Source organism: Oryzias latipes, chromosome 13 (genome assembly GCF_053564925.1).
Source record: "Oryzias latipes strain Hd-rR chromosome 13, Olatipes_Hd-rR_3.1".
Taxonomy (NCBI): domain Eukaryota; kingdom Metazoa; phylum Chordata; class Actinopteri; order Beloniformes; family Adrianichthyidae; genus Oryzias; species Oryzias latipes.
Genome location: NC_136249.1, coordinates 2898807 through 2924935, shown reverse-complemented (window position 1 = coordinate 2924935; position 26129 = coordinate 2898807). Strand labels below are relative to the sequence as shown.

General features: G+C 39.2%; 1 protein-coding gene and 55 non-coding genes across 57 annotated transcripts in view; 1 reads left to right on the top strand and 55 right to left on the bottom strand.

The window, feature by feature from the left end:
- Nucleotides 1-26129, top strand: part of gkup (glucuronokinase with putative uridyl pyrophosphorylase) — a 344724-nt gene that overhangs the window by 98019 nt on the left and 220576 nt on the right. The window lies entirely within an intron of this gene.
- On the bottom strand, nt 197-271 carry trnai-aau (transfer RNA isoleucine (anticodon AAU)). The gene has a single exon. It is a non-coding gene; the product is annotated as a tRNA-Ile (tRNA).
- On the bottom strand, nt 403-475 carry trnav-cac (transfer RNA valine (anticodon CAC)). Its single transcript has one exon. It is a non-coding gene; the product is annotated as a tRNA-Val (tRNA).
- Nucleotides 1376-1450, bottom strand: trnai-aau (transfer RNA isoleucine (anticodon AAU)). Its single transcript has one exon. It is a non-coding gene; the product is annotated as a tRNA-Ile (tRNA).
- On the bottom strand, nt 1582-1654 carry trnav-uac (transfer RNA valine (anticodon UAC)). Its single transcript has one exon. It is a non-coding gene; the product is annotated as a tRNA-Val (tRNA).
- On the bottom strand, nt 2025-2097 carry trnav-aac (transfer RNA valine (anticodon AAC)). The gene has a single exon. It is a non-coding gene; the product is annotated as a tRNA-Val (tRNA).
- trnav-cac (transfer RNA valine (anticodon CAC)) lies at nt 2759-2831 on the bottom strand. Its single transcript has one exon. It is a non-coding gene; the product is annotated as a tRNA-Val (tRNA).
- trnav-aac (transfer RNA valine (anticodon AAC)) lies at nt 3202-3274 on the bottom strand. The gene has a single exon. It is a non-coding gene; the product is annotated as a tRNA-Val (tRNA).
- trnai-aau (transfer RNA isoleucine (anticodon AAU)) lies at nt 3731-3805 on the bottom strand. Its single transcript has one exon. It is a non-coding gene; the product is annotated as a tRNA-Ile (tRNA).
- Nucleotides 3936-4008, bottom strand: trnav-cac (transfer RNA valine (anticodon CAC)). The gene has a single exon. It is a non-coding gene; the product is annotated as a tRNA-Val (tRNA).
- Nucleotides 4379-4451, bottom strand: trnav-aac (transfer RNA valine (anticodon AAC)). Its single transcript has one exon. It is a non-coding gene; the product is annotated as a tRNA-Val (tRNA).
- On the bottom strand, nt 4910-4984 carry trnai-aau (transfer RNA isoleucine (anticodon AAU)). The gene has a single exon. It is a non-coding gene; the product is annotated as a tRNA-Ile (tRNA).
- trnav-cac (transfer RNA valine (anticodon CAC)) lies at nt 5114-5186 on the bottom strand. Its single transcript has one exon. It is a non-coding gene; the product is annotated as a tRNA-Val (tRNA).
- Nucleotides 5557-5629, bottom strand: trnav-aac (transfer RNA valine (anticodon AAC)). The gene has a single exon. It is a non-coding gene; the product is annotated as a tRNA-Val (tRNA).
- trnai-aau (transfer RNA isoleucine (anticodon AAU)) lies at nt 6086-6160 on the bottom strand. The gene has a single exon. It is a non-coding gene; the product is annotated as a tRNA-Ile (tRNA).
- trnav-cac (transfer RNA valine (anticodon CAC)) lies at nt 6291-6363 on the bottom strand. The gene has a single exon. It is a non-coding gene; the product is annotated as a tRNA-Val (tRNA).
- trnav-aac (transfer RNA valine (anticodon AAC)) lies at nt 6734-6806 on the bottom strand. Its single transcript has one exon. It is a non-coding gene; the product is annotated as a tRNA-Val (tRNA).
- On the bottom strand, nt 7264-7338 carry trnai-aau (transfer RNA isoleucine (anticodon AAU)). The gene has a single exon. It is a non-coding gene; the product is annotated as a tRNA-Ile (tRNA).
- On the bottom strand, nt 7468-7540 carry trnav-cac (transfer RNA valine (anticodon CAC)). Its single transcript has one exon. It is a non-coding gene; the product is annotated as a tRNA-Val (tRNA).
- Nucleotides 7911-7983, bottom strand: trnav-aac (transfer RNA valine (anticodon AAC)). The gene has a single exon. It is a non-coding gene; the product is annotated as a tRNA-Val (tRNA).
- Nucleotides 8441-8515, bottom strand: trnai-aau (transfer RNA isoleucine (anticodon AAU)). Its single transcript has one exon. It is a non-coding gene; the product is annotated as a tRNA-Ile (tRNA).
- Nucleotides 8645-8717, bottom strand: trnav-cac (transfer RNA valine (anticodon CAC)). Its single transcript has one exon. It is a non-coding gene; the product is annotated as a tRNA-Val (tRNA).
- Nucleotides 9088-9160, bottom strand: trnav-aac (transfer RNA valine (anticodon AAC)). The gene has a single exon. It is a non-coding gene; the product is annotated as a tRNA-Val (tRNA).
- Nucleotides 9618-9692, bottom strand: trnai-aau (transfer RNA isoleucine (anticodon AAU)). Its single transcript has one exon. It is a non-coding gene; the product is annotated as a tRNA-Ile (tRNA).
- On the bottom strand, nt 9825-9897 carry trnav-uac (transfer RNA valine (anticodon UAC)). The gene has a single exon. It is a non-coding gene; the product is annotated as a tRNA-Val (tRNA).
- trnai-aau (transfer RNA isoleucine (anticodon AAU)) lies at nt 10798-10872 on the bottom strand. Its single transcript has one exon. It is a non-coding gene; the product is annotated as a tRNA-Ile (tRNA).
- trnav-uac (transfer RNA valine (anticodon UAC)) lies at nt 11005-11077 on the bottom strand. The gene has a single exon. It is a non-coding gene; the product is annotated as a tRNA-Val (tRNA).
- Nucleotides 11448-11520, bottom strand: trnav-aac (transfer RNA valine (anticodon AAC)). The gene has a single exon. It is a non-coding gene; the product is annotated as a tRNA-Val (tRNA).
- Nucleotides 11977-12051, bottom strand: trnai-aau (transfer RNA isoleucine (anticodon AAU)). Its single transcript has one exon. It is a non-coding gene; the product is annotated as a tRNA-Ile (tRNA).
- trnav-cac (transfer RNA valine (anticodon CAC)) lies at nt 12183-12255 on the bottom strand. The gene has a single exon. It is a non-coding gene; the product is annotated as a tRNA-Val (tRNA).
- trnai-aau (transfer RNA isoleucine (anticodon AAU)) lies at nt 13156-13230 on the bottom strand. The gene has a single exon. It is a non-coding gene; the product is annotated as a tRNA-Ile (tRNA).
- Nucleotides 13363-13435, bottom strand: trnav-uac (transfer RNA valine (anticodon UAC)). The gene has a single exon. It is a non-coding gene; the product is annotated as a tRNA-Val (tRNA).
- Nucleotides 14984-15056, bottom strand: trnav-aac (transfer RNA valine (anticodon AAC)). Its single transcript has one exon. It is a non-coding gene; the product is annotated as a tRNA-Val (tRNA).
- trnai-aau (transfer RNA isoleucine (anticodon AAU)) lies at nt 15513-15587 on the bottom strand. Its single transcript has one exon. It is a non-coding gene; the product is annotated as a tRNA-Ile (tRNA).
- On the bottom strand, nt 15718-15790 carry trnav-cac (transfer RNA valine (anticodon CAC)). The gene has a single exon. It is a non-coding gene; the product is annotated as a tRNA-Val (tRNA).
- trnav-aac (transfer RNA valine (anticodon AAC)) lies at nt 16161-16233 on the bottom strand. The gene has a single exon. It is a non-coding gene; the product is annotated as a tRNA-Val (tRNA).
- trnav-cac (transfer RNA valine (anticodon CAC)) lies at nt 16896-16968 on the bottom strand. Its single transcript has one exon. It is a non-coding gene; the product is annotated as a tRNA-Val (tRNA).
- Nucleotides 17355-17427, bottom strand: trnav-aac (transfer RNA valine (anticodon AAC)). Its single transcript has one exon. It is a non-coding gene; the product is annotated as a tRNA-Val (tRNA).
- On the bottom strand, nt 17884-17958 carry trnai-aau (transfer RNA isoleucine (anticodon AAU)). Its single transcript has one exon. It is a non-coding gene; the product is annotated as a tRNA-Ile (tRNA).
- Nucleotides 18089-18161, bottom strand: trnav-uac (transfer RNA valine (anticodon UAC)). Its single transcript has one exon. It is a non-coding gene; the product is annotated as a tRNA-Val (tRNA).
- trnav-aac (transfer RNA valine (anticodon AAC)) lies at nt 18532-18604 on the bottom strand. The gene has a single exon. It is a non-coding gene; the product is annotated as a tRNA-Val (tRNA).
- On the bottom strand, nt 19061-19135 carry trnai-aau (transfer RNA isoleucine (anticodon AAU)). Its single transcript has one exon. It is a non-coding gene; the product is annotated as a tRNA-Ile (tRNA).
- trnav-uac (transfer RNA valine (anticodon UAC)) lies at nt 19268-19340 on the bottom strand. The gene has a single exon. It is a non-coding gene; the product is annotated as a tRNA-Val (tRNA).
- trnav-aac (transfer RNA valine (anticodon AAC)) lies at nt 19711-19783 on the bottom strand. Its single transcript has one exon. It is a non-coding gene; the product is annotated as a tRNA-Val (tRNA).
- Nucleotides 20241-20315, bottom strand: trnai-aau (transfer RNA isoleucine (anticodon AAU)). Its single transcript has one exon. It is a non-coding gene; the product is annotated as a tRNA-Ile (tRNA).
- On the bottom strand, nt 20908-20980 carry trnav-aac (transfer RNA valine (anticodon AAC)). Its single transcript has one exon. It is a non-coding gene; the product is annotated as a tRNA-Val (tRNA).
- On the bottom strand, nt 21438-21512 carry trnai-aau (transfer RNA isoleucine (anticodon AAU)). The gene has a single exon. It is a non-coding gene; the product is annotated as a tRNA-Ile (tRNA).
- trnav-cac (transfer RNA valine (anticodon CAC)) lies at nt 21644-21716 on the bottom strand. The gene has a single exon. It is a non-coding gene; the product is annotated as a tRNA-Val (tRNA).
- On the bottom strand, nt 22088-22160 carry trnav-aac (transfer RNA valine (anticodon AAC)). The gene has a single exon. It is a non-coding gene; the product is annotated as a tRNA-Val (tRNA).
- trnai-aau (transfer RNA isoleucine (anticodon AAU)) lies at nt 22617-22691 on the bottom strand. The gene has a single exon. It is a non-coding gene; the product is annotated as a tRNA-Ile (tRNA).
- On the bottom strand, nt 22821-22893 carry trnav-uac (transfer RNA valine (anticodon UAC)). Its single transcript has one exon. It is a non-coding gene; the product is annotated as a tRNA-Val (tRNA).
- On the bottom strand, nt 23280-23352 carry trnav-aac (transfer RNA valine (anticodon AAC)). Its single transcript has one exon. It is a non-coding gene; the product is annotated as a tRNA-Val (tRNA).
- trnai-aau (transfer RNA isoleucine (anticodon AAU)) lies at nt 23809-23883 on the bottom strand. The gene has a single exon. It is a non-coding gene; the product is annotated as a tRNA-Ile (tRNA).
- trnav-uac (transfer RNA valine (anticodon UAC)) lies at nt 24014-24086 on the bottom strand. Its single transcript has one exon. It is a non-coding gene; the product is annotated as a tRNA-Val (tRNA).
- trnai-aau (transfer RNA isoleucine (anticodon AAU)) lies at nt 24987-25061 on the bottom strand. The gene has a single exon. It is a non-coding gene; the product is annotated as a tRNA-Ile (tRNA).
- trnav-uac (transfer RNA valine (anticodon UAC)) lies at nt 25192-25264 on the bottom strand. Its single transcript has one exon. It is a non-coding gene; the product is annotated as a tRNA-Val (tRNA).

Genomic DNA, 26129 nt, shown 5'->3' with positions numbered 1-26129 from the left:
GAAGTCCTATAATGATTTGATCCACTTGGAAATTTCTTCTTTTGTGTGTTGTTGTCAAAAGACAAAACAGGCTTAGTTTTTTAATCTCTTGAACCATTGTGAATGTCTTTAAGCAAGCACTGAATTCTGTAGACAGCATGAAGACAGACTTGGAACTCAACTGTGGCATTTCACAGCTGTCATAAGAAACAGTCTTTGGCCAGTATGGGGATTGAACCCACGACCTTGGCGTTATTAGCACCACGCTCTAAACCAGCTGAGCTAACTGGCCTCTGAAAGACTTACTGCTTGTTGGTACAACGGTTTTGGTAGACACATGATCAGGAACTTTTTTTTAGAACAGGAGCGGTGTTAGAAAAAAGTCAAATCTTCTGACGTCTTCAATTTAAGAAGGGAAGATCCTGTTTCTGCCCAGGTTCGAGCTGGGGTCCTTTCGTGTGTGAGACGAACGTGATAACCACTACACTACAGAAACCTTAATGGCCACCAGATTTGCTCATGGAACTTTAGGGATAGTTTATAGAAAATCAGGGAGAAACATTGTGTGAAATTTGTGCTGATTTAACCTGCTCACCATTTCATCATGAGGTTCAAATGACTTTTCTTTTGAATGTGACCCATATGTTCTAGCCTTTTACATGATTATTTAGTTGCATAATCACGAGTATTATCATCTTAGAATAGATGGACAATACTATTCACGTACATTTGTTTTGCGTCATTGTTAGCTGACCGCTTGTCGTCACAGGATTTTTAGTAGTCACGTTTTGAGCAAAGGAATCTGGTAGCATTATGTAAATTGTCATATCACCACAAGGTCTTTTATTGTTTTGCACTAAAGAGTAATGTTTCTGCCCAGTTTTGAGCTGGGGACCTTTTGCGTGTTAGGCGAATGTGATAACCACTACACTACAGAAACCTACTCCTCTGGAGAGAAAAAATAACACAATTTGTTGGAGGCCTTATAGAAAAGTAGGGCCAAACTATATCTGAAGGCCCAGAATTGCTGACGCTACAAAATGTATGTCAACCTGTACACTAACAAGTTTGTTTACAACATGAATGAGTGACCTATTAAATGGGTTCAGGTACCCAAGGAATTAGAATCTCCAAACAACAATTTGATGACTTGGGTCTTGACTGACGGTCCTAATACCATTTGCTTGTGATGCTCATCAAGGAAGTCCTACAATGATTTGATCCACTTGGAAATTTCTTCTTTTGTGTGTTGTTGTCAAAAGACAAAACAGGCTTAGTTTTTTAATCTTTTGAACCATTGTGAATGTCTTTAAGCAAGCACTGAATTCTGTAGACAGCATGAAGACAGACTTGGAACTCAACTGTGGCATTTCACAGCTGTCATAAAAACAGTCTTTGGCCAGTATGGGGATTGAACCCACGACCTTGGCGTTATTAGCACCACGCTCTAAACCAACTGAGCTAACTGGCCTCTGAAAGACTTACTGCTTGTTGGTACAACGGTTTTGTTAGACATGATCAGGAACTTTTTCTTTTAGAACAGGAGCAGTGTTAGAAAAAAGTCGAATCTTCTGACGTCTTCAATTTAAGAAGGGAAAATCCTGTTTCTGCCCAGGTTCGAGCTGGGGTCCTTTTGTGTGTAAGACGAACGCGATAACCACTACACTACAGAAACCTTAATGGCTACCAGATTTGCTCATGGAACTTTAGGGATAGTTTATAGAAAATCAGGGAGAAACATTGTGTGAAATTTGTGCTGACTTAACCTGTTTACCATTTTATCATGAGGTTCAAATTACTCTTCTTTTGAATGTGAACCATGTGTTCTAGCCTTTACATGATGATTTAGTTGCATAATCACGAGTATTATCATCTTAGAATAGATGGACAATACTATTCACGTACATTTGTTTTGCGTCATTGTTAGCTGACCGCTTGTCGTCACAGGATTTTTAGTAGTCACGTTTTGAGCAAAGGAATCTGGTAGCATTATGTAAATTGTCATATCACCACAAGGTCTTTTATTGTTTTGCACTAAAGAGTAATGTTTCTGCCCAGTTTTGAGCTGGGGACCTTTCGCGTGTTAGGCGAATGTGATAACCACTACACTACAGAAACCTACGTGTCTGGAGAGAAAAAATAACACAATTTGTTGGAGGCATTATAGAAAAGTAGGGCCAAACTATGTCTGAAGGCCCAAAATTGCTGACGCTACAAAATGTATGTCAACCTGTACACTAACAAGTTTGTTTACAACATGAATGAGTGACCTATTAAATGGGTTCAGGTACCCAAGGAATTAGAATCTCCAAACAACAATTTGATGACTTGGGTCTTGACTGACGGTCCTAATACCATTTGCTTGTGATGCTCATCAAGGAAGTCCTATAATGATTTGATCCACTTGGAAATTTCTTCTTTTGTGTGTTGTTGTCAAAAGACACAACAGGCTTAGTTTTTTAATCTCTTGAACCATTGTGAATGTCTTTAAGCAAGCACTGAATTCTGTAGACAGCATGAAGACAGACTTGGAACTCAACTGTGGCATTTCACAGCTGTCATAAGAAACAGTCTTTGGCCAGTATGGGGATTGAACCCACGACCTTGGCGTTATTAGCACTACGCTCTAAACCAGCTGAGCTAACTGGCCTCTGAAAGACTTACTGCTTGTTGGTACAACGGTTTTGTTAGACATGATCAGGAACTTTTTTTTAGAACAGGAGCGGTGTTAGAAAAAAGTCGAATCTTCTGACGTCTTCAATTTAAGAAGGGAAAATCCTGTTTCTGCCCAGGTTCGAGCTGGGGTCCTTTCGTGTGTGAGACGAACGTGATAACCACTACACTACAGAAATCTTAATGGCCACCAGATTTGTTCATGGAACTTTAGGGATAGTTTTTAGAAAATCAGGGAGAAACATTGTGTGAAATTTGTGCTGATTTAACCTGTTTACCATTTTATCATGAGGTTCAAATGACTTTTCTTTTGAATGTGACCCATGTGTTCTAGCCTTTACATGATGATTTAGTTGCATAATCACGAGTATTATCATCTTAGAATAGATGGACAATACTATTCACGTACATTTGTTTTGCGTCATTGTTAGCTGACCGCTTGTCGTCACAGGATTTTTAGTAGTCACGTTTTGAGCAAAGGAATCTGGTAGCATTATGTAAATTGTCATATCACCACAAGGTCTTTTATTGTTTTGCACTAAAGAGTAATGTTTCTGCCCAGTTTTGAGCTGGGGACCTTTCGCGTGTTAGGCGAATGTGATAACCACTACACTACAGAAACCTATGTGTCTGGAGAGAAAAAATAACACAAATTGTTTGAGGCCTTATAGAAAAGTAGGGCCAAACTATATCTGAAGGCCCAGAATTGCTGACGCTACAAAATGTATGTCAACCTGTACACTAACAAGTTTGTTTACAACATGAATGAGTGACCTATTAAATGGGTTCAGGTACCCAAGGAATTAGAATCTCCAAACAACAATTTGATGACTTGGGTCTTGACTGACGGTCCTAATACCATTTGCTTGTGATGCTCATCAAGGAAGTCCTATAATGATTTGATCCACTTGGAAATCTCTTCTTTTGTGTGTTGTTGTCAAAAGACACAACAGGCTTAGTTTTTTAATCTCTTGAACCATTGTGAATGTCTTTAAGCAAGCACTGAATTCTGTAGACAGCATGAAGACAGACTTGGAACTCAACTGTGGCATTTCACAGCCGTCATAAAAACAGTCTTTGGCCAGTATGGGGATTGAACCCACGACCTTGGCGTTATTAGCACCACGCTCTAAACCAACTGAGCTAACTGGCCTCTGAAAGACTTACTGCTTGTTGGTACAACGGTTTTGTTAGACATGATCAGGAACTTTTTTTTTAGAACAGGAGCGGTGTTAGAAAAAAGTCGAATCTTCTGACGTCTTCAATTTAAGAAGGGAAGATCCTGTTTCTGCCCAGGTTCGAGCTGGGGTCCTTTCGTGTGTGAGACGAACGTGATAACCACTACACTACAGAAACCTTAATGGCCACCAGATTTGCTCATGGAACTTTAGGGATAGTTTATAGAAAATCAGGGAGAAACATTGTGTGAAATTTGTGCTGATTTAACCTGCTCACCATTTCATCATGCGGTTCAAATTACTTTTCTTTTGAATGTGACCCATGTGTTCTAGCCTTTACATGATGATTTAGTTGCATAATCAAAAGTATTATCATCTTAGAATAGATGGACAATACTTTTCACTTACATTTGTTTTGCGTCATTGTTAGCTGACCGCTTGTCGTCACAGGATTTTTAGTAGTCACGTTTTGAGCAAAGGAATCTGGTAGCATTATGTAAATTGTCATATCACCACAAGGTCTTTTATTGTTTTGCACTAAAGAGTAATGTTTCTGCCCAGTTTTGAGCTGGGGACCTTTCGCGTGTTAGGCGAATGTGATAACCACTACACTACAGAAACATACGTGTCTGGAGAGAAAAAAAAAACACAATTTGATGGAGGCCTTATAGAAAAGTAGGGCCAAACTATGTCTGAAGGCCCAGAATTGCTGACGCTACAAAATGTATGTCAACCTTTACACTAATAAGTTTGTTTACAACATGAATGAGTGACCTATTAAATGGGTTCAGGTACCCAAGGAATTAGAATCTCCAAACAACAATTTGATGACTTGGGTCTTGACTGACGGTCCTAATACCATTTGCTTGTGATGCTCATCAAGGAAGTCCTATAATGATTTGATCCACTTGGAAATCTCTTCTTTTGTGTGTTGTTGTCAAAAGACAAAACAGGCTTAGTTTTTTAATCTCTTGAACCATTGTGAATGTCTTTAAGCAAGCACTGAATTCTGTAGACAGCATGAAGACAGACTTGGAACTCAACTGTGGCATTTCACAGCTGTCATAAGAAACAGTCTTTGGCCAGTATGGGGATTGAACCCACGACCTTGGCGTTATTAGCACCACGCTCTAAACCAGCTGAGCTAACTGGCCTCTGAAAGACTTACTGCTTGTTGGTACAACGGTTTTGTTAGACATGATCAGGAACTTTTTTTTAGAACAGGAGCGGTGTTAGAAAAAAGTCGAATCTTCTGACGTCTTCAATTTAAGAAGGGAAAATCCTGTTTCTGCCCAGGTTCGAGCTGGGGTCCTTTCGTGTGTGAGACGAACGTGATAACCACTACACTACAGAAACCTTAATGGCCACCAGATTTGCTCATGGAACTTTAGGGATAGTTTATAGAAAATCAGGGAGAAACATTGTGTGAAATTTGTGCTGATTTAACCTGTTTACCATTTTATCATGAGGTTCAAATTACTCTTCTTTTGAATGTGAACCATGTGTTCTAGCCTTTACATGATGATTTAGTTGCATAATCACGAGTATTATCATCTTAGAATAGATGGACAATACTATTCACGTACATTTGTTTTGCGTCATTGTTAGCTGACCGCTTGTCGTCACAGGATTTTTAGTAGTCACGTTTTGAGCAAAGGAATCTGGTAGCATTATGTAAATTGTCATGTCACCACAAGGTCTTTTATTGTTTTGCACTAAAGATTAATGTTTCTGCCCAGTTTTGAGCTGGGGACCTTTCGCGTGTTAGGCGAATGTGATAACCACTACACTACAGAAACCTACGTGTCTGGAGAGAAAAAATAACACAATTTGTGAGAGGCATTATAGAAAAGTAGGGCCAAACTATGTCTGAAGGCCCAAAATTGCTGACGCTACAAAATGTATGTCAACCTTTACACTAATAAGTTTGTTTACAACATGAATGAGTGACCTATTAAATGGGTTCAGGTACCCAAGGAATTAGAATCTCCAAACAACAATTTGATGACTTGGGTCTTGACTGACGGTCCTAATACCATTTGCTTGTGATGCTCATCAAGGAAGTCCTATAATGATTTGATCCACTTGGAAATTTCTTCTTTTGTGTGTTGTTGTCAAAAGACAAAACAGGCTTAGTTTTTTAATCTCTTGAACCATTGTGAATGTCTTTAAGCAAGCACTGAATTCTGTAGACAGCATGAAGACAGACTTGGAACTCAACTGTGGCATTTCACAGCCGTCATAAAAACAGTCTTTGGCCAGTATGGGGATTGAACCCACGACCTTGGCGTTATTAGCACCACGCTCTAAACCAACTGAGCTAACTGGCCTCTGAAAGACTTACTGCTTGTTGGTACAACGGTTTTGTTAGACATGATCAGGAACTTTTTTTTTAGAACAGGAGCGGTGTTAGAAAAAAGTCGAATCTTCTGACGTCTTCAATTTAAGAAGGGATGATCCTGTTTCTGCCCAGGTTCGAGCTGGGGTCCTTTCGTGTGTGAGACGAACGTGATAACCACTACACTACAGAAACCTTAATGGCCACCAGATTTGCTCATGGAACTTTAGGGATAGTTTATAGAAAATCAGGGAGAAACATTGTGTGAAATTTGTGCTGATTTAACCTGCTCACCATTTCATCATGCGGTTCAAATTACTTTTCTTTTGAATGTGACCCATGTGTTCTAGCCTTTACATGATGATTTAGTTGCATAATCAAAAGTATTATCATCTTAGAATAGATGGACAATACTTTTCACTTACATTTGTTTTGCGTCATTGTTAGCTGACCGCTTGTCGTCACAGGATTTTTAGTAGTCACGTTTTGAGCAAAGGAATCTGGTAGCATTATGTAAATTGTCATATCACCACAAGGTCTTTTATTGTTTTGCACTAAAGAGTAATGTTTCTGCCCAGTTTTGAGCTGGGGACCTTTCGCGTGTTAGGCGAATGTGATAACCACTACACTACAGAAACCTACGTGTCTGGAGAGAAAAAATAACACAATTTGATGGAGGCCTTATAGAAAAGTAGGGCCAAACTATGTCTGAAGGCCCAGAATTGCTGACGCTACAAAATGTATGTCAACCTTTACACTAATAAGTTTGTTTACAACATGAATGAGTGACCTATTAAATGGGTTCAGGTACCCAAGGAATTAGAATCTCCAAACAACAATTTGATGACTTGGGTCTTGACTGACGGTCCTAATACCATTTGCTTGTGATGCTCATCAAGGAAGTCCTATAATGATTTGATCCACTTGGAAATTTCTTCTTTTGTGTGTTGTTGTCAAAAGACACAACAGGCTTAGTTTTTTAATCTCTTGAACCATTGTGAATGTCTTTAAGCAAGCACTGAATTCTGTAGACAGCATGAAGACAGACTTGGAACTCAACTGTGGCATTTCACAGCTGTCATAAGAAACAGTCTTTGGCCAGTATGGGGATTGAACCCACGACCTTGGCGTTATTAGCACCACGCTCTAAACCAGCTGAGCTAACTGGCCTCTGAAAGACTTACTGCTTGTTGGTACAACGGTTTTGTTAGACATGATCAGGAACTTTTTTTTAGAACAGGAGCGGTGTTAGAAAAAAGTCGAATCTTCTGACGTCTTCAATTTAAGAAGGGAAAATCCTGTTTCTGCCCAGGTTCGAGCTGGGGTCCTTTCGTGTGTGAGACGAACGTGATAACCACTACACTACAGAAACCTTAATGGCCACCAGATTTGCTCATGGAACTTTAGGGATAGTTTATAGAAAATCAGGGAGAAACATTGTGTGAAATTTGTGCTGATTTAACCTGTTTACCATTTTATCATGAGGTTCAAATTACTCTTCTTTTGAATGTGACCCATGTGTTCTAGCCTTTACATGATGATTTAGTTGCATAATCACGAGTATTATCATCTTAGAATAGATGGACAATACTATTCACGTACATTTGTTTTGCGTCATTGTTAGCTGACCGCTTGTCGTCACAGGATTTTTAGTAGTCACGTTTTGAGCAAAGGAATCTGGTAGCATTATGTAAATTGTCATGTCACCACAAGGTCTTTTATTGTTTTGCACTAAAGATTAATGTTTCTGCCCAGTTTTGAGCTGGGGACCTTTCGCGTGTTAGGCGAATGTGATAACCACTACACTACAGAAACCTACGTGTCTGGAGAGAAAAAATAACACAATTTGATGGAGGCCTTATAGAAAAGTAGGGCCAAACTATGTCTGAAGGCCCAGAATTGCTGACGCTACAAAATGTATGTCAACCTTTACACTAATAAGTTTGTTTACAACATGAATGAGTGACCTATTAAATGGGTTCAGGTACCCAAGGAATTAGAATCTCCAAACAACAATTTGATGACTTGGGTCTTGACTGACGGTCCTAATACCATTTGCTTGTGATGCTCATCAAGGAAGTCCTATAATGATTTGATCCACTTCGAAATTTCTTCTTTTGTGTGTTGTTGTCAAATGACACAACAGGCTTAGTTTTTTAATCTCTTGAACCATTGTGAATGTCTTTAAGCAAGCACTGAATTCTGTAGACAGCATGAAGACAGACTTGGAACTCAACTGTGGCATTTCACAGCTGTCATAAGAAACAGTCTTTGGCCAGTATGGGGATTGAACCCACGACCTTGGCGTTATTAGCACCACGCTCTAAACCAGCTGAGCTAACTGGCCTCTGAAAGACTTACTGCTTGTTGGTACAACGGTTTTGTTAGACATGATCAGGAACTTTTTTTTAGAACAGGAGCGGTGTTAGAAAAAAGTCGAATCTTCTGACGTCTTCAATTTAAGAAGGGAAAATCCTGTTTCTGCCCAGGTTCGAGCTGGGGTCCTTTCGTGTGTGAGACGAACGTGATAACCACTACACTACAGAAACCTTAATGGCCACCAGATTTGCTCATGGAACTTTAGGGATAGTTTATAGAAAATCAGGGAGAAACATTGTGTGAAATTTGTGCTGATTTAACCTGTTTACCATTTTATCATGAGGTTCAAATGACTTTTCTTTTGAATGTGACCCATGTGTTCTAGCCTTTACATGATGATTTAGTTGCATAATCACGAGTATTATCATCTTAGAATAGATGGACAATACTATTCACGTACATTTGTTTTGCGTCATTGTTAGCTGACCGCTTGTCGTCACAGGATTTTTAGTAGTCACGTTTTGAGCAAAGGAATCTGGTAGCATTATGTAAATTGTCATGTCACCACAAGGTCTTTTATTGTTTTGCACTAAAGATTAATGTTTCTGCCCAGTTTTGAGCTGGGGACCTTTCGCGTGTTAGGCGAATGTGATAACCACTACACTACAGAAACCTACGTGTCTGGAGAGAAAAAATAACACAATTTGTGAGAGGCATTATAGAAAAGTAGGGCCAAACTATGTCTGAAGGCCCAAAATTGCTGACGCTACAAAATGTATGTCAACCTTTACACTAATAAGTTTGTTTACAACATGAATGAGTGACCTATTAAATGGGTTCAGGTACCCAAGGAATTAGAATCTCCAAACAACAATTTGATGACTTGGGTCTTGACTGACGGTCCTAATACCATTTGCTTGTGATGCTCATCAAGGAAGTCCTATAATGATTTGATCCACTTGGAAATTTCTTCTTTTGTGTGTTGTTGTCAAAAGACACAACAGGCTTAGTTTTTTAATCTCTTGAACCATTGTGAATGTCTTTAAGCAAGCACTGAATTCTGTAGACAGCATGAAGACAGACTTGGAACTCAACTGTGGCATTTCACAGCTGTCATAAGAAACAGTCTTTGGCCAGTATGGGGATTGAACCCACGACCTTGGCGTTATTAGCACCACGCTCTAAACCAGCTGAGCTAACTGGCCTCTGAAAGACTTACTGCTTGTTGGTACAACGGTTTTGTTAGACATGATCAGGAACTTTTTCTTTTAGAACAGGAGCAGTGTTAGAAAAAAGTCGAATCTTCTGACGTCTTCAATTTAAAGAAGGGAAAATCCTGTTTCTGCCCAGGTTCGAGCTGGGGTCCTTTCGTGTGTAAGACGAACGTGATAACCACTACACTACAGAAACCTTAATGGCTACCAGATTTGCTCATGGAACTTTAGGGATAGTTTATAGAAAATCAGGGAGAAACATTGTGTGAAATTTGTGCTGACTTAACCTGTTTACCATTTCATCATGAGGTTCAAATGACTTTTCTTTTGAATGTGACCCATGTGTTCTAGCCTTTACATGATGATTTAGTTGCATAATCACGAGTATTATCATCTTAGAATAGATGGACAATACTATTCACGTACATTTGTTTTGCGTCATTGTTAGCTGACCGCTTGTCGTCACAGGATTTTTAGTAGTCACGTTTTGAGCAAAGGAATCTGGTAGCATTATGTAAATTGTCATATCACCACAAGGTCTTTTATTGTTTTGCACTAAAGAGTAATGTTTGTGCCCAGTTTTGAGCTGGGGACCTTTCGCGTGTTAGGCGAATGTGATAACCACTACACTACAGAAACCTACGTCTCTGGAGAGAAAAAATAACACAATTTGTTGGAGGCCTTATAGAAAAGTAGGGCCAAACCATGTCTGAAGGCCCAAAATTGCTGACGCTACAAAATGTATGTCAACCTTTACACTAATAAGTTTGTTTACAACATGAATGAGTGACCTATTAAATGGGTTCAGGTACCCAAGGAATTAGAATCTCCAAACAACAATTTGATGACTTGGGTCTTGACTGACGGTCCTAATACCATTTGCTTGTGATGCTCATCAAGGAAGTCCTATAATGATTTGATCCACTTGGAAATTTCTTCTTTTGTGTGTTGTTGTCAAAAGACAAAACAGGCTTAGTTTTTTAATCTCTTGAACCATTGTGAATGTCTTTAAGCAAGCACTGAATTCTGTAGACAGCATGAAGACAGACTTGGAACTCAACTGTGGCATTTCACAGCTGTCATAAGAAACAGTCTTTGGCCAGTATGGGGATTGAACCCACGACCTTGGCGTTATTAGCACCACGCTCTAAACCAGCTGAGCTAACTGGCCTCTGAAAGACTTACTGCTTGTTGGTACAACGGTTTTGTTAGACATGATCAGGAACTTTTTCTTTTAGAACAGGAGCAGTGTTAGAAAAAAGTCGAATCTTCTGACGTCTTCAATTTAAAGAAGGGAAAATCCTGTTTCTGCCCAGGTTCGAGCTGGGGTCCTTTCGTGTGTAAGACGAACGTGATAACCACTACACTACAGAAACCTTAATGGCTACCAGATTTGCTCATGGAACTTTAGGGATAGTTTATAGAAAATCAGGGAGAAACATTGTGTGAAATTTGTGCTGATTTAACCTGTTTACCATTTTATCATGAGGTTCAAATTACTCTTCTTTTGAATGTGAACCATGTGTTCTAGCCTTTACATGATGATTTAGTTGCATAATCACGAGTATTATCATCTTAGAATAGATGGACAATACTATTCACGTACATTTGTTTTGCGTCATTGTTAGCTGACCGCTTGTCGTCACAGGATTTTTAGTAGTCACGTTTTGAGCAAAGGAATCTGGTAGCATTATGTAAATTGTCATGTCACCACAAGGTCTTTTATTGTTTTGCACTAAAGATTAATGTTTCTGCCCAGTTTTGAGCTGGGGACCTTTCGCGTGTTAGGCGAATGTGATAACCACTACACTACAGAAACCTACGTGTCTGGAGAGAAAAAATAACACAATTTGTGAGAGGCATTATAGAAAAGTAGGGCCAAACTATGTCTGAAGGCCCAAAATTGCTGACGCTACAAAATGTATGTCAACCTTTACACTAATAAGTTTGTTTACAACATGAATGAGTGACCTATTAAATGGGTTCAGGTACCCAAGGAATTAGAATCTCCAAACAACAATTTGATGACTTGGGTCTTGACTGACGGTCCTAATACCATTTGCTTGTGATGCTCATCAAGGAAGTCCTATAATGATTTGATCCACTTGGAAATTTCTTCTTTTGTGTGTTGTTGTCAAAAGACAAAACAGGCTTAGTTTTTTAATCTCTTGAACCATTGTGAATGTCTTTAAGCAAGCACTGAATTCTGTAGACAGCATGAAGACAGACTTGGAACTCAACTGTGGCATTTCACAGCCGTCATAAAAACAGTCTTTGGCCAGTATGGGGATTGAACCCACGACCTTGGCGTTATTAGCACCACGCTCTAAACCAACTGAGCTAACTGGCCTCTGAAAGACTTACTGCTTGTTGGTACAACGGTTTTGTTAGACATGATCAGGAACTTTTTTTTTTAGAACAGGAGCGGTGTTAGAAAAAAGTCGAATCTTCTGACGTCTTCAATTTAAGAAGGGAAGATCCTGTTTCTGCCCAGGTTCGAGCTGGGGTCCTTTCGTGTGTGAGACGAACGTGATAACCACTACACTACAGAAACCTTAATGGCCACCAGATTTGCTCATGGAACTTTAGGGATAGTTTATAGAAAATCAGGGAGAAACATTGTGTGAAATTTGTGCTGATTTAACCTGCTCACCATTTCATCATGCGGTTCAAATTACTTTTCTTTTGAATGTGACCCATGTGTTCTAGCCTTTACATGATGATTTAGTTGCATAATCAAAAGTATTATCATCTTAGAATAGATGGACAATACTTTTCACTTACATTTGTTTTGCGTCATTGTTAGCTGACCGCTTGTCGTCACAGGATTTTTAGTAGTCACGTTTTGAGCAAAGGAATCTGGTAGCATTATGTAAATTGTCATATCACCACAAGGTCTTTTATTGTTTTGCACTAAAGAGTAATGTTTGTGCCCAGTTTTGAGCTGGGGACCTTTCGCGTGTTAGGCGAATGTGATAACCACTACACTACAGAAACCTACGTCTCTGGAGAGAAAAAATAACACAATTTGTTGGAGGCCTTATAGAAAAGTAGGGCCAAACCATGTCTGAAGGCCCAAAATTGCTGACGCTACAAAATGTATGTCAACCTTTACACTAATAAGTTTGTTTACAACATGAATGAGTGACCTATTAAATGGGTTCAGGTACCCAAGGAATTAGAATCTCCAAACAACAATTTGATGACTTGGGTCTTGACTGACGGTCCTAATACCATTTGCTTGTGATGCTCATCAAGGAAGTCCTATAATGATTTGATCCACTTGGAAATTTCTTCTTTTGTGTGTTGTTGTCAAAAGACAAAACAGGCTTAGTTTTTTAATCTCTTGAACCATTGTGAATGTCTTTAAGCAAGCACTGAATTCTGTAGACAGCATGAAGACAGACTTGGAACTCAACTGTGGCATTTCACAGCTGTCATAAGAAACAGTCTTTGGCCAGTATGGGGATTGAACCCACGACCTTGGCGTTATTAGCACCACGCTCTAAACCAGCTGAGCTAACTGGCCTCTGAAAGACTTCATGCTTGTTGGTACAACGGTTTTGTTAGACATGATCAGGAACTTTTTCTTTTAGAACAGGAGCAGTGTTAGAAAAAAGTCGAATCTTCTGACGTCTTCAATTTAAAGAAGGGAAAATCCTGTTTCTGCCCAGGTTCGAGCTGGGGTCCTTTCGTGTGTAAGACGAACGTGATAACCACTACACTACAGAAACCTTAATGGCTACCAGATTTGCTCATGGAACTTTAGGGATAGTTTATAGAAAATCAGGGAGAAACATTGTGTGAAATTTGTGCTGACTTAACCTGTTTACCATTTCATCATGAGGTTCAAATGACTTTTCTTTTGAATGTGACCCATGTGTTCTAGCCTTTACATGATGATTTAGTTGCATAATCACGAGTATTATCATCTTAGAATAGATGGACAATACTATTCACGTACATTTGTTTTGCGTCATTGTTAGCTGACCGCTTGTCGTCACAGGATTTTTAGTAGTCACGTTTTGAGCAAAGGAATCTGGTAGCATTATGTAAATTGTCATATCACCACAAGGTCTTTTATTGTTTTGCACTAAAGAGTAATGTTTGTGCCCAGTTTTGAGCTGGGGACCTTTCGCGTGTTAGGCGAATGTGATAACCACTACACTACAGAAACCTACGTCTCTGGAGAGAAAAAATAACACAATTTGTTGGAGGCCTTATAGAAAAGTAGGGCCAAACCATGTCTGAAGGCCCAGAATTTCTGACGCTACAAAATGTATGTCAACCTTTACACTAATAAGTTTGTTTACAACATGAATGAGTGACCTATTAAATGGGTTCAGGTACCCAAGGAATTAGAATCTCCAAACAACAATTTGATGACTTGGGTCTTGACTGACGGTCCTAATACCATTTGCTTGTGATGCTCATCAAGGAAGTCCTATAATGATTTGATCCACTTGGAAATTTTTTTCTTTTGTGTGTTGTTGTCAAAAGACAAAACAGGCTTAGTTTTTTAATCTCTTGAACCATTGTGAATGTCTTTAAGCAAGCACTGAATTCTGTAGACAGCATGAAGACAGACTTGGAACTCAACTGTGGCATTTCACAGCTGTCATAAGAAACAGTCTTTGGCCAGTATGGGGATTGAACCCACGACCTTGGCGTTATTAGCACCACGCTCTAAACAAGCTGAGCTAACTGGCCTCGGAAAGACTTACTGCTTGTTGGTACAACGGTTTTGTTAGACATGATCAGGAACTTTTTTTTAGAACAGGAGCGGTGTTAGAAAAAAGTCGAATCTTCTGACGTCTTCAATTTAAGAAGGGAAAATCCTGTTTCTGCCCAGGTTCGAGCTGGGGTCCTTTCGTGTGTAAGATGAACGTGATAACCACTACACTATAGAAACCTTAATGGCTACCACATTTGCTCATGGAACTTTAGGGATAGTTTATAGAAAATCAGGGAGAAACATTGTGTGAAATTTGTGCTGATTTAACCTGCTCACCATTTCATCATGAGGTTCAAATGACTTTTCTTTTGAATGTGACCCATGTGTTCTAGCCTTTACATGATGATTTAGTTGCATAATCACGAGTATTATCATCTTAAAATAGATGGACAATACTATTCACGTACATTTGTTTTGCGTCATTGTTAGCTGACCGCTTGTCGTCACAGGATTTTTAGTAGTCACGTTTTGAGCAAAGGAATCTGGTAGCATTATGTAAATTGTCATATCACCACAAGGTCTTTTATTGTTTTGCACTAAAGAGTAATGTTTCTGCCCAGTTTTGAGCTGGGGACCTTTCGCGTGTTAGGCGAATGTGATAACCACTACACTACAGAAACCTACGTGTCTGGAGAGAAAAAATAACACCATTTGTTGGAGGCATTATAGAAAAGTAGGGCCAAACTATGTCTGAACTCCCAAAATTGCTGACGCTACAAAATGTATGTCAACTTTTACACTAATAAGTTTGTTTACAACATGAATGAGTGACCTATTAAATGGGTTCAGGTACCCAAGGAATTAGAATCTCCAAACAACAATTTGATGACTTGGGTCTTGACTGACGGTCCTAATACCATTTGCTTGTGATGCTCATCAAGGAAGTCCTATAATGATTTGATCCACTTGGAAATTTCTTCTTTTGTTTGTTGTTGTCAAAAGACACAACAGGCTTAGTTTTTTAATCTCTTGAACCATTGTGAATGTCTTTAAGCAAGCACTGAATTCTGTAGACAGCATGAAGACAGACTTGGAACTCAACTGTGGCATTTCACAGCTGTCATAAAAACAGTCTTTGGCCAGTATGGGGATTGAACCCACGACCTTGGCGTTATTAGCACCACGCTCTAAACCAGCTGAGCTAACTGGCCTCAGAAAGTTTCACTTTTTGTTGGTACAACGGTTTTGGTAGACACATGATCAGGAACTTTTTTTAGAACAGGAGCGGTGTTAGAAAAAAGTCGAATCTTCTGACGTCTTCAATTTAAGAAGGGAAGATCCTGTTTCTGCCCAGGTTCGAGCTGGGGTCCTTTCGTGTGTGAGACGAACGTGATAACCACTACACTACAGAAACCTTAATGGGTACCAGATTTGCTCATGGAACTTTAGGGATAGTTTATAGAAAATCAGGGAGAAACATTGTGTGAAATTTGTGCTGATTTAACCTGTTTACCATTTTAGCATGAGGTTCAAATTACTCTTCTTTTGAATGTGAACCATGTGTTCTAGCCTTTACATGATGATTTAGTTGCATAATCACGAGTATTATCATCTTAGAATATATGGACAATACTATTCACGTACATTTGTTTTGCGTCATTGTTAGCTGACCGCTTGTCGTCACAGGATTTTTAGTAGTCACGTTTTGAGCAAAGGAATCTGGTAGCATTATGTAAATTGTCATATCACCACAAGGTCTTTTATTGTTTTGCACTAAGGAGTAATGTTTCTGCCCAGTTTTGAGCTGGGGACCTTTCGCGTGTTAGGCGAATGTGATAACCGCTACACTACAGAAACCTACGTGTCTGGAGAGAAAAAATAACACAATTTGTTGGAGGCCTTATAGAAAAGTAGGGCCAAACTATGTCTGAAGGCCCAGAATTGCTGACGCTACAAAATGTATGTCAACTTTTACACTAATAAGTTTGTTTACAACATGAATGAGTGACCTATTAAATGGGTTCAGGTACCCAAGGAATTAGAATCTCCAAACAACAATTTGATGACTTGGGTCTTGACTGACGGTCCTAATACCATTTGCTTGTGATGCTCATCAAGGAAGTCCTATAATGATTTGATCCACTTGGAAATTTCTTCTTTTGTGTGTTGTTGTCAAAAGCGAAAACAGGCTTAGTTTTTTAATCTCTTGAACCATTGTGAATGTCTTTAAGCAAGCACTGAATTCTGTAGACAGCATGAAGACAGACTTGGAACTCAACTGTGGCATTTCGCAGCTGTCATAAGAAACAGTCTTTGGCCAGTATTGGGATTGAACCCACGACCTTGGCGTTATTAGCACCACGCTCTAAACCAGCTGAGCTAACTGGCCTCTGAAAGACTTCATGCTTGTTGGTACAACGGTTTTGTTAGACATGATCAGGAACTTTTTTTTTAGAACAGGTGCAGTGTTAGAAAAAAGTCGAATCTTCTGACGTCTTCAATTTAAGAAGGGAAAATCCTGTTTCTGCCCAGGTTCGAGATGGGGTCCTTTCGTGTGTGAGACGAACGTGATAACCACTACACTACAGAAACCTTAATGGCTACCACATTTGCTCATGGAACTTTAGGGATAGTTTATAGAAAATCAGGGAGAAACATTGTGTGAAATTTGTGCTGATTTAACCTGTTTACCATTTTATCATGAGGTTCAAATTACTTTTCTTTTGAATGTGACCCATGTGTTCTAGCCTTTACATGATGATTTAGTTGCATAATCACGAGTATTATCATCTTAGAATAGATGGACAATACTATTCACGTACAATACTATTGACGTACATTTGTTTTGCGTCATTGTTAGCTGACCGCTTGTCGTCACAGGATTTTTAGTAGTCACGTTTTGAGCAAAGGAATCTGGTAGCATTATGTAAATTGTCATATCACCACAAGGTCTTTTATTGTTTTGCACTAAAGAGTAATGTTTCTGCCCAGTTTTGAGCTGGGGACCTTTCGCGTGTTAGGCGAATGTGATAACCACTACACTACAGAAACCTACGTGTCTGGAGAGAAAAAATAACACAATTTGTTGGAGGCCTTATAGAAAAGTAGGGCCAAACTATGTCTGAAGGCCCAGAATTGCTGACGCTACAAAATGTATGTCAACTTTTACACTAATAAGTTTGTTTACAACATGAATGAGTGACCTATTAAATGGGTTCAGGTACCCAAGGAATTAGAATCTCCAAACAACAATTTGATGACTTGGGTCTTGACTGACGGTCCTAATACCATTTGCTTGTGATGCTCATCAAGGAAGTCCTATAATGATTTGATCCACTTGGAAATTTCTTCTTTTGTGTGTTGTTGTCAAAAGACAAAACAGGCTTAGTTTTTTAATCTCTTGAACCATTGTGAATGTCTTTAAGCAAGCAATGAATTCTGTAGACAGCATGAAGACAGACTTGGAACTCAACTGTGGCATTTCACAGCTGTCATAAAAACAGTCTTTGGCCAGTATGGGGATTGAACCCACGACCTTGGCGTTATTAGCACCACGCTCTAAACCAGCTGAGCTAACTGGCCTCAGAAAGTTTCACTTTTTGTTGGTACAACGGTTTTGGTAGACACATGATCAGGAATTTTTTTTAGAACAGGAGCGGTGTTAGAAAAAAGTCGAATCTTCTGACGTCTTCAATTTAAGAAGGGAAAATCCTGTTTCTGCCCAGGTTCGAGCTGGGGTCCTTTCGTGTGTAAGACGAACGTGATAACCACTACACTACAGAAACCTTAATGGGTACCAGATTTGCTCATGGAACTTTAGGGATAGTTTATAGAAAATCAGGGAGAAACATTGTGTGAAATTTGTGCTGATTTAACCTGTTTACCATTTTAGCATGAGGTTCAAATTACTCTTCTTTTGAATGTGAACCATGTGTTCTAGCCTTTACATGATGATTTAGTTGCATAATCACGAGTATTATCATCTTAGAATATATGGACAATACTATTCACGTACATTTGTTTTGCGTCATTGTTAGCTGACCGCTTGTCGTCACAGGATTTTTAGTAGTCACGTTTTGAGCAAAGGAATCTGGTAGCATTATGTAAATTGTCATATCACCTCAAGGTCTTTTATTGTTTTGCACTAAAGTGTAATGTTTCTGCCCAGTTTTGAGCTGGGGACCTTTCGCGTGTTAGGCGAATGTGATAACCACTACACTACAGAAACCTACATGTCTGGGGAGAAAAAATAACACAATTTGTTGGAGGCCTTATAGAAAAGTAGGGCCAAACTATGTCTGAAGGCCCAAAATTGCTGACGCTACAAAATGTATGTCAACCTTTACACTAATAAGTTTGTTTACAACATGAATGAGTGACCTATTAAATGGGTTCAGGTACCCAAGGAATTAGAATCTCCAAACAACAATTTGATGACTTGGGTCTTGACTGACGGTCCTAATACCATTTGCTTGTGATGCTCATCAAGGAAGTCCTATAATGATTTGATCCACTTGGAAATTTCTTCTTTTGTGTGTTGTTGTCAAAAGACACAACAGGCTTAGTTTTTTAATCTCTTGAACCATTGTGAATGTCTTTAAGCAAGCACTGAATTCTGTAGACAGCATGAAGACAGACTTGGAACTCAACTGTGGCATTTCACAGCTGTCATAAAAACAGTCTTTGGCCAGTATGGGGATTGAACCCACGACCTTGGCGTTATTAGCACCACGCTCTAAACCAGCTGAGCTAACTGGCCTCTGAAAGGCTTACTGCTTGTTGGTACAACGGTTTTGTTAGACATGATCAGGAACTTTTTTTTTTTAGAACAGGAGCGGTGTTAGAAAAAAGTCGAATCTTCTGACGTCTTCAATTTAAGAAGGGAAAATCCTGTTTCTGCCCAGGTTCGAGCTGGGGTCCTTTCGTGTGTAAGACGAACGTGATAACCACTACACTACAGAAACCTTAATGGGTACCAGATTTGCTCATGGAACTTTAGGGATAGTTTATAGAAAATCAGGGAAAAACATTGTGTGAAATTTGTGCTGATTTAACCTGTTTACCATTTTAGCATGAGGTTCAAATTACTCTTCTTTTGAATGTGAACCATGTGTTCTAGCCTTTACATGATGATTTAGTTGCATAATCACGAGTATTATCATCTTAGAATAGATGGACAATACTATTCACGTACATTTGTTTTGCGTCATTGTTAGCTGACCGCTTGTCGTCACAGGATTTTTAGTAGTCACGTTTTGAGCAAAGGAATCTGGTAGCATTATGTAAATTGTCATGTCACCACAAGGTCTTTTATTGTTTTGCACTAAAGATTAATGTTTCTGCCCAGTTTTGAGCTGGGGACCTTTCGCGTGTTAGGCGAATGTGATAACCACTACACTACAGAAACCTACGTGTCTGGAGAGAAAAAATAACACAATTTGTGAGAGGCATTATAGAAAAGTAGGGCCAAACTATGTCTGAAGGCCCAAAATTGCTGACGCTACAAAATGTATGTCAACCTTTACACTAATAAGTTTGTTTACAACATGAATGAGTGACCTATTAAATGGGTTCAGGTACCCAAGGAATTAGAATCTCCAAACAACAATTTGATGACTTGGGTCTTGACTGACGGTCCTAATACCATTTGCTTGTGATGCTCATCAAGGAAGTCCTATAATGATTTGATCCACTTGGAAATTTCTTCTTTTGTGTGTTGTTGTCAAAAGACACAACAGGCTTAGTTTTTTAATCTCTTGAACCATTGTGAATGTCTTTAAGCAAGCACTGAATTCTGTAGACAGCATGAAGACAGACTTGGAACTCAACTGTGGCATTTCACAGCTGTCATAAGAAACAGTCTTTGGCCAGTATGGGGATTGAACCCACGACCTTGGCGTTATTAGCACCACGCTCTAAACCAACTGAGCTAACTGGCCTCTGAAAGACTTACTGCTTGTTGGTACAACGGTTTTGGTAGACACATGATCAGGAACTTTTTCTTTTAGAACAGGAGCAGTGTTAGAAAAAAGTCGAATCTTCTGACGTCTTCAATTTAAGAAGGGAAAATCCTGTTTCTGCCCAGGTTCGAGCTGGGGTCCTTTCGTGTGTAAGATGAACGTGATAACCACTACACTATAGAAACCTTAATGGCTACCACATTTGCTCATGGAACTTTAGGGATAGTTTATAGAAAATCAGGGAGAAACATTGTGTGAAATTTGTGCTGACTTAACCTGCTTACCATTTTATCATGAGGTTCATATTACTTTTCTTTTGAATGTGACCCATGTGTTCTAGCCTTTACATGATGATTTAGTTGCATAATCACGAGTATTATCATCTTAGAATAGATGGACAATACTATTCACGTACAATACTATTCACGTACATTTGTTTTGCGTCATTGTTAGCTGACCGCTTGTCGTCACAGGATTTTTAGTAGTCACGTTTTGAGCAAAGGAATCTGGTAGCATTATGTAAATTGTCATATCACCACAAGGTCTTTTATTGTTTTGCACTAAAGAGTAACGTTTCTGCCCAGTTTTGAGCTGGGGACCTTTCGCGTGTTAGGCGAATGTGATAACCACTACACTACAGAAACCTACGTGTCTGGAGAGAAAAAATAACACCATTTGTTGGAGGCATTATAGAAAAGTAGGGCCAAACTATGTCTGAAGGCCCAAAATTGCTGACGCTACAAAATGTATGTCAACCTTTACACTAATAAGTTTGTTTACAACATGAATGAGTGACTTATTAAATGGGTTCAGGTACCCAAGGAATTAGAATCTCCAAACAACAATTTGATGACTTGGGTCTTGACTGACGGTCCTAATACCATTTGCTTGTGATGCTCATCAAAGAAGTCCTATAATGATTTGATCCACTTGGAAATCTCTTCTTTTGTGTGTTGTTGTCAAAAGACACAACAGGCTTAGTTTTTTAATCTCTTGAACCATTGTGAATGTCTTTAAGCAAGCACTGAATTCTGTAGACAGCATGAAGACAGACTTGAAACTCAACTGTGGCATTTCACAGCTGTCATAAGAAACAGTCTTTGGCCAGTATGGGGATTGAACCCACAACCTTGGCGTTATTAGCACCACGCTCTAAACCAGCTGAGCTAACTGGCCTCTGAAAGACTTACTGCTTGTTGGTACAACGGTTTTGTTAGACACATGATCAGGAACTTTTTTTTAGAACAGGAGCGGTGTTAGAAAAAAGTCGAATCTTCTGACGTCTTCAATTTAAGAAGGGAAAATCCTGTTTCTGCCCAGGTTCGAGCTGGGGTCCTTTCGTGTGTGAGTCGAACGTGATAACCACTACACTACAGAAACCTTAATGGCCACCAGATTTGCTCATGGAACTTTAGGGATAGTTTATAGAAAATCAGGGAGAAACATTGTGTGAAATTTGTGCTGACTTAACCTTTTTTACCATTTTATCATGAGGTTCAAATTACTATTCTTTTGAATGTGACCCATGTGTTCTAGCCTTTACATGATGATTTAGTTGCATAATCACGAGTATTATCATCTTAGAATAGATGGACAATACTATTCACGTACATTTGTTTTGCGTCATTGTTAGCTGACCGCTTGTCGTCACAGGATTTTTAGTAGTCACGTTTTGAGCAAAGGAATCTGGTAGCATTATGTAAATTGTCATATCACCACAAGGTCTTTTATTGTTTTGCACTAAAGAGTAATGTTTCTGCCCAGTTTTGAGCTGGGGACCTTTCGCGTGTTAGGCGAATGTGATAACCACTACACTACAGAAACCTATGTGTCTGGAGAGAAAAAATAACACAAATTGTTTGCGGCCTTATAGAAAAGTACGGCCAAACTATGTCTGAAGGCCCAGAATTGCTGACGCTACAAAATGTATGTCAACCTGTACACTAACAAGTTTGTTTACAACATGAATGAGTGACCTATTAAATGGGTTCAGGTACCCAAGGAATTAGAATCTCCAAACAACAATTTGATGACTTGGGTCTTGACTGACGGTCCTAATACCATTTGCTTGTGATGCTCATCAAGGAAGTCCTATAATGATTTGATCCACTTGGAAATTTCTTCTTTTGTGTGTTGTTGTCAAAAGACACAACAGGCTTAGTTTTTTAATCTCTTGAACCATTGTGAATGTCTTTAAGCAAGCACTGAATTCTGTAGACAGCATGAAGACAGACTTGGAACTCAACTGTGGCATTTCACAGCTGTCATAAAAACAGTCTTTGGCCAGTATGGGGATTGAACCCACGACCTTGGCGTTATTAGCACCACGCTCTAAACCAGCTGAGCTAACTGGCCTGTGAAAGACTTACTGCTTGTTGGTACAACGGTTTTGTTAGACATGATCAGGAACTTTTTTTTAGAACAGGAACGGTGTTAGAAAAAAGTCGAATCTTCTGACGTCTTCAATTTAAGAAGGGAAAATCCTGTCTCTGCCCAGGTTCGAGCTGGGGTCCTTTCGTGTGTAAGACGAACGTGATAACCACTACACTACAGAAACCTTTATGGCTACCAGATTTGCTCATGGAACTTTAGGGATAGTTTATAGAAAATCAGGGAGAAACATTGTGTGAAATTTGTGCTGACTTAACCTGTTTACCATTTTATCATATGGTTCAAATGACTTTTCTTTTGAATGTGACCCATGTGTTCTAGCCTTTACATGATGATTTAGTTGCATAATCACGAGTATTATCATCTTAGAATAGATGGACAATACTATTCACGTACAATACTATTGACGTACAATTGTTTTGCGTCATTGTTAGCTGACCGCTTGTCGTCACAGGATTTTTAGTAGTCACGTTTTGAGCAAAGGAATCTGGTAGCATTATGTAAATTGTCATATCACCACAAGGTCTTTTATTGTTTTGCACTAAAGAGTAATGTTTCTGCCCAGTTTTGAGCTGGGGACCTTTCGCATGTTAGGCGAATGTGATAACCACTACACTACAGAAACCTACATGTCTGGAGAGAAAAAATAACACAATTTGTTGGAGGCCTTATAGTAAAGTAGGGCCAAACCATGTCTGAAGGCCCAGAATTGCTGACGCTACAAAATGTATGTCAACCTTTACACTAATAAGTTTGTTTACAACATGAATGAGTGACCTATTAAATGGGTTCAGGTACCCAAGGAATTAGAATCTCCAAACAACAATTTGATGACTTGGGTCTTGACTGACGGTCCTAATACCATTTGCTTGTGATGCTCATCAAGGAAGTCCTATAATGATTTGATCCACTTGGAAATTGCTTCTTTTGTGTGTTGTTGTCAAAAGACAAAACAGGCTTAGTTTTTTAATCTCTTGAACCATTGTGAATGTCTTTAAGCAAGCACTGAATTCTGTAGACAGCATGAAGACAGACTTGGAACTCAACTGTGGCATTTCACAGCTGTCATAAAAACAGTCTTTGGCCAGTATGGGGATTGAACCCACGACCTTGGCGTTATTAGCACCATGCTCTAAACCAGCTGAGCTAACTGGCCTTAGAAAGTTTCACTTTTTGTTGGTACAACGGTTTTGGTAGACACATGATCAGGAACTTTTTTTAGAACAGGAGCGGTGTTAGAAAAAAGTCGAATCTTCTGACGTCTTCAATTTAAGAAGGGAAAATCCTGTTTCTGCCCAGGTTCGAGCTGGGGTCCTTTCGTGTGTAAGACGAACGTGATAACCACTACACTACAGAAACCTTAATGGCCACCAGATATGCTCATGGAACTTCAAAGATAGTTTATAGAAAATCAGGGAGAAACATTGTGTGAAATTTGTGCTGATTTAACCTGTTTACCATTTTATCATGAGGTTCAAATTACTCTTCTTTTGAATGTGAACCATGTGTTCTAGCCTTTACATGATGATTTAGTTGCATAATCACGAGTATTATCATCTTAGAATAGATGGACAATACTATTCACGTACATTTGTTTTGCGTCATTGTTAGCTGACCGCTTGTCGTCACAGGATTTTTAGTAGTCACGTTTTGAGCAAAGGAATCTGGTAGCATTATGTAAATTGTCATGTCACTACAAGGTCTTTTATTGTCTTTTACTAATGAGTAATGTTTCTGCACAGTTTTGAGCTGGGGACCTTTCGCGTGTTAGGCGAATGTGATAACCACTACACTACAGAAACCTACGTGTCTGGAGAGAAAAAAAAAACACAATTTGTTGGAGGCCTTATAGAAAAGTACTGCCAAACTATGTCTGAAGGCCCAGAATTGCTGACGCTACAAAATGTATGTCAACCTGTACACTAACAAGTTTGTTTACAACATGAATGAGTGACCTATTAAATGGGTTCAGGTACCCAAGGAATTAGAATCTCCAAACAACAATTTGATGACTTGGGTCTTGACTGACGGTCCTAATACCATTTGCTTGTGATGCTCATCAAGGAAGTCCTATAATGATTTGATCCACTTGGAAATTGCTTCTTTTGTGTGTTGTTGTCAAAAGACAAAACAGGCTTAGTTTTTTAATCTCTTGAACCATTGTGAATGTCTTTAAGCAAGCACTGAATTCTGTAGACAGCATGAAGACAGACTTGGAACTCAACTGTGGCATTTCACAGCTGTCATAAAAACAGTCTTTGGCCAGTATGGGGATTGAACCCACGACCTTGGCGTTATTAGCACCATGCTCTAAACCAGCTGAGCTAACTGGCCTTAGAAAGTTTCACTTTTTGTTGGTACAACGGTTTTGGTAGACACATGATCAGGAACTTTTTTTAGAACAGGAGCGGTGTTAGAAAAAAGTCGAATCTTCTGACGTCTTCAATTTAAGAAGGGAAAATCCTGTTTCTGCCCAGGTTCGAGCTGGGGTCCTTTCGTGTGTAAGACGAACGTGATAACCACTACACTACAGAAACCTTAATGGCCACCAGATATGCTCATGGAACTTTAGGGATAGTTTATAGAAAATCAGGGAGAAACATTGTGTGAAATTTGTGCTGATTTAACCTGTTTACCATTTTATCATGAGGTTCAAATTACTCTTCTTTTGAATGTGAACCATGTGTTCTAGCCTTTACATGATGATTTAGTTGCATAATCACGAGTATTATCATCTTAGAATAGATGGACAATACTATTCACGTACATTTGTTTTGCGTCATTGTTAGCTGACCGCTTGTCATCACAGGATTTTTAGTAGTCACGTTTTGAGCAAAGGAATCTGGTAGCATTATGTAAATTGTCATGTCACTACAAGGTCTTTTATTGTCTTTTACTAATGAGTAATGTTTCTGCACAGTTTTGAGCTGGGGACCTTTCGCGTGTTAGGCGAATGTGATAACCACTACACTACAGAAACCTACGTGTCTGGAGAGAAAAAAAAAACACAATTTGTTGGAGGCCTTATAGAAAAGTACTGCCAAACTATGTCTGAAGGCCCAGAATTGCTGACGCTACAAAATGTATGTCAACCTGTACACTAACAAGTTTGTTTACAACATGAATGAGTGACCTATTAAATGGGTTCAGGTACCCAAGGAATTAGAATCTCCAAACAACAATTTGATGACTTGGGTCTTGACTGACGGTCCTAATACCATTTGCTTGTGATGCTCATCAAGGAAGTCCTATAATAATTTGATCCTCTTGGAAATTTCTTCTTTTGTTTGTTGTCAAAAGACAAAACAGGCTTAGTTTTTTAATCTCTTGAACCATTGTGAATGTCTTCAAGCAAGCACTGATTTCTGTAGACAGCATGAAGACAGACTTGAAACTCAACTG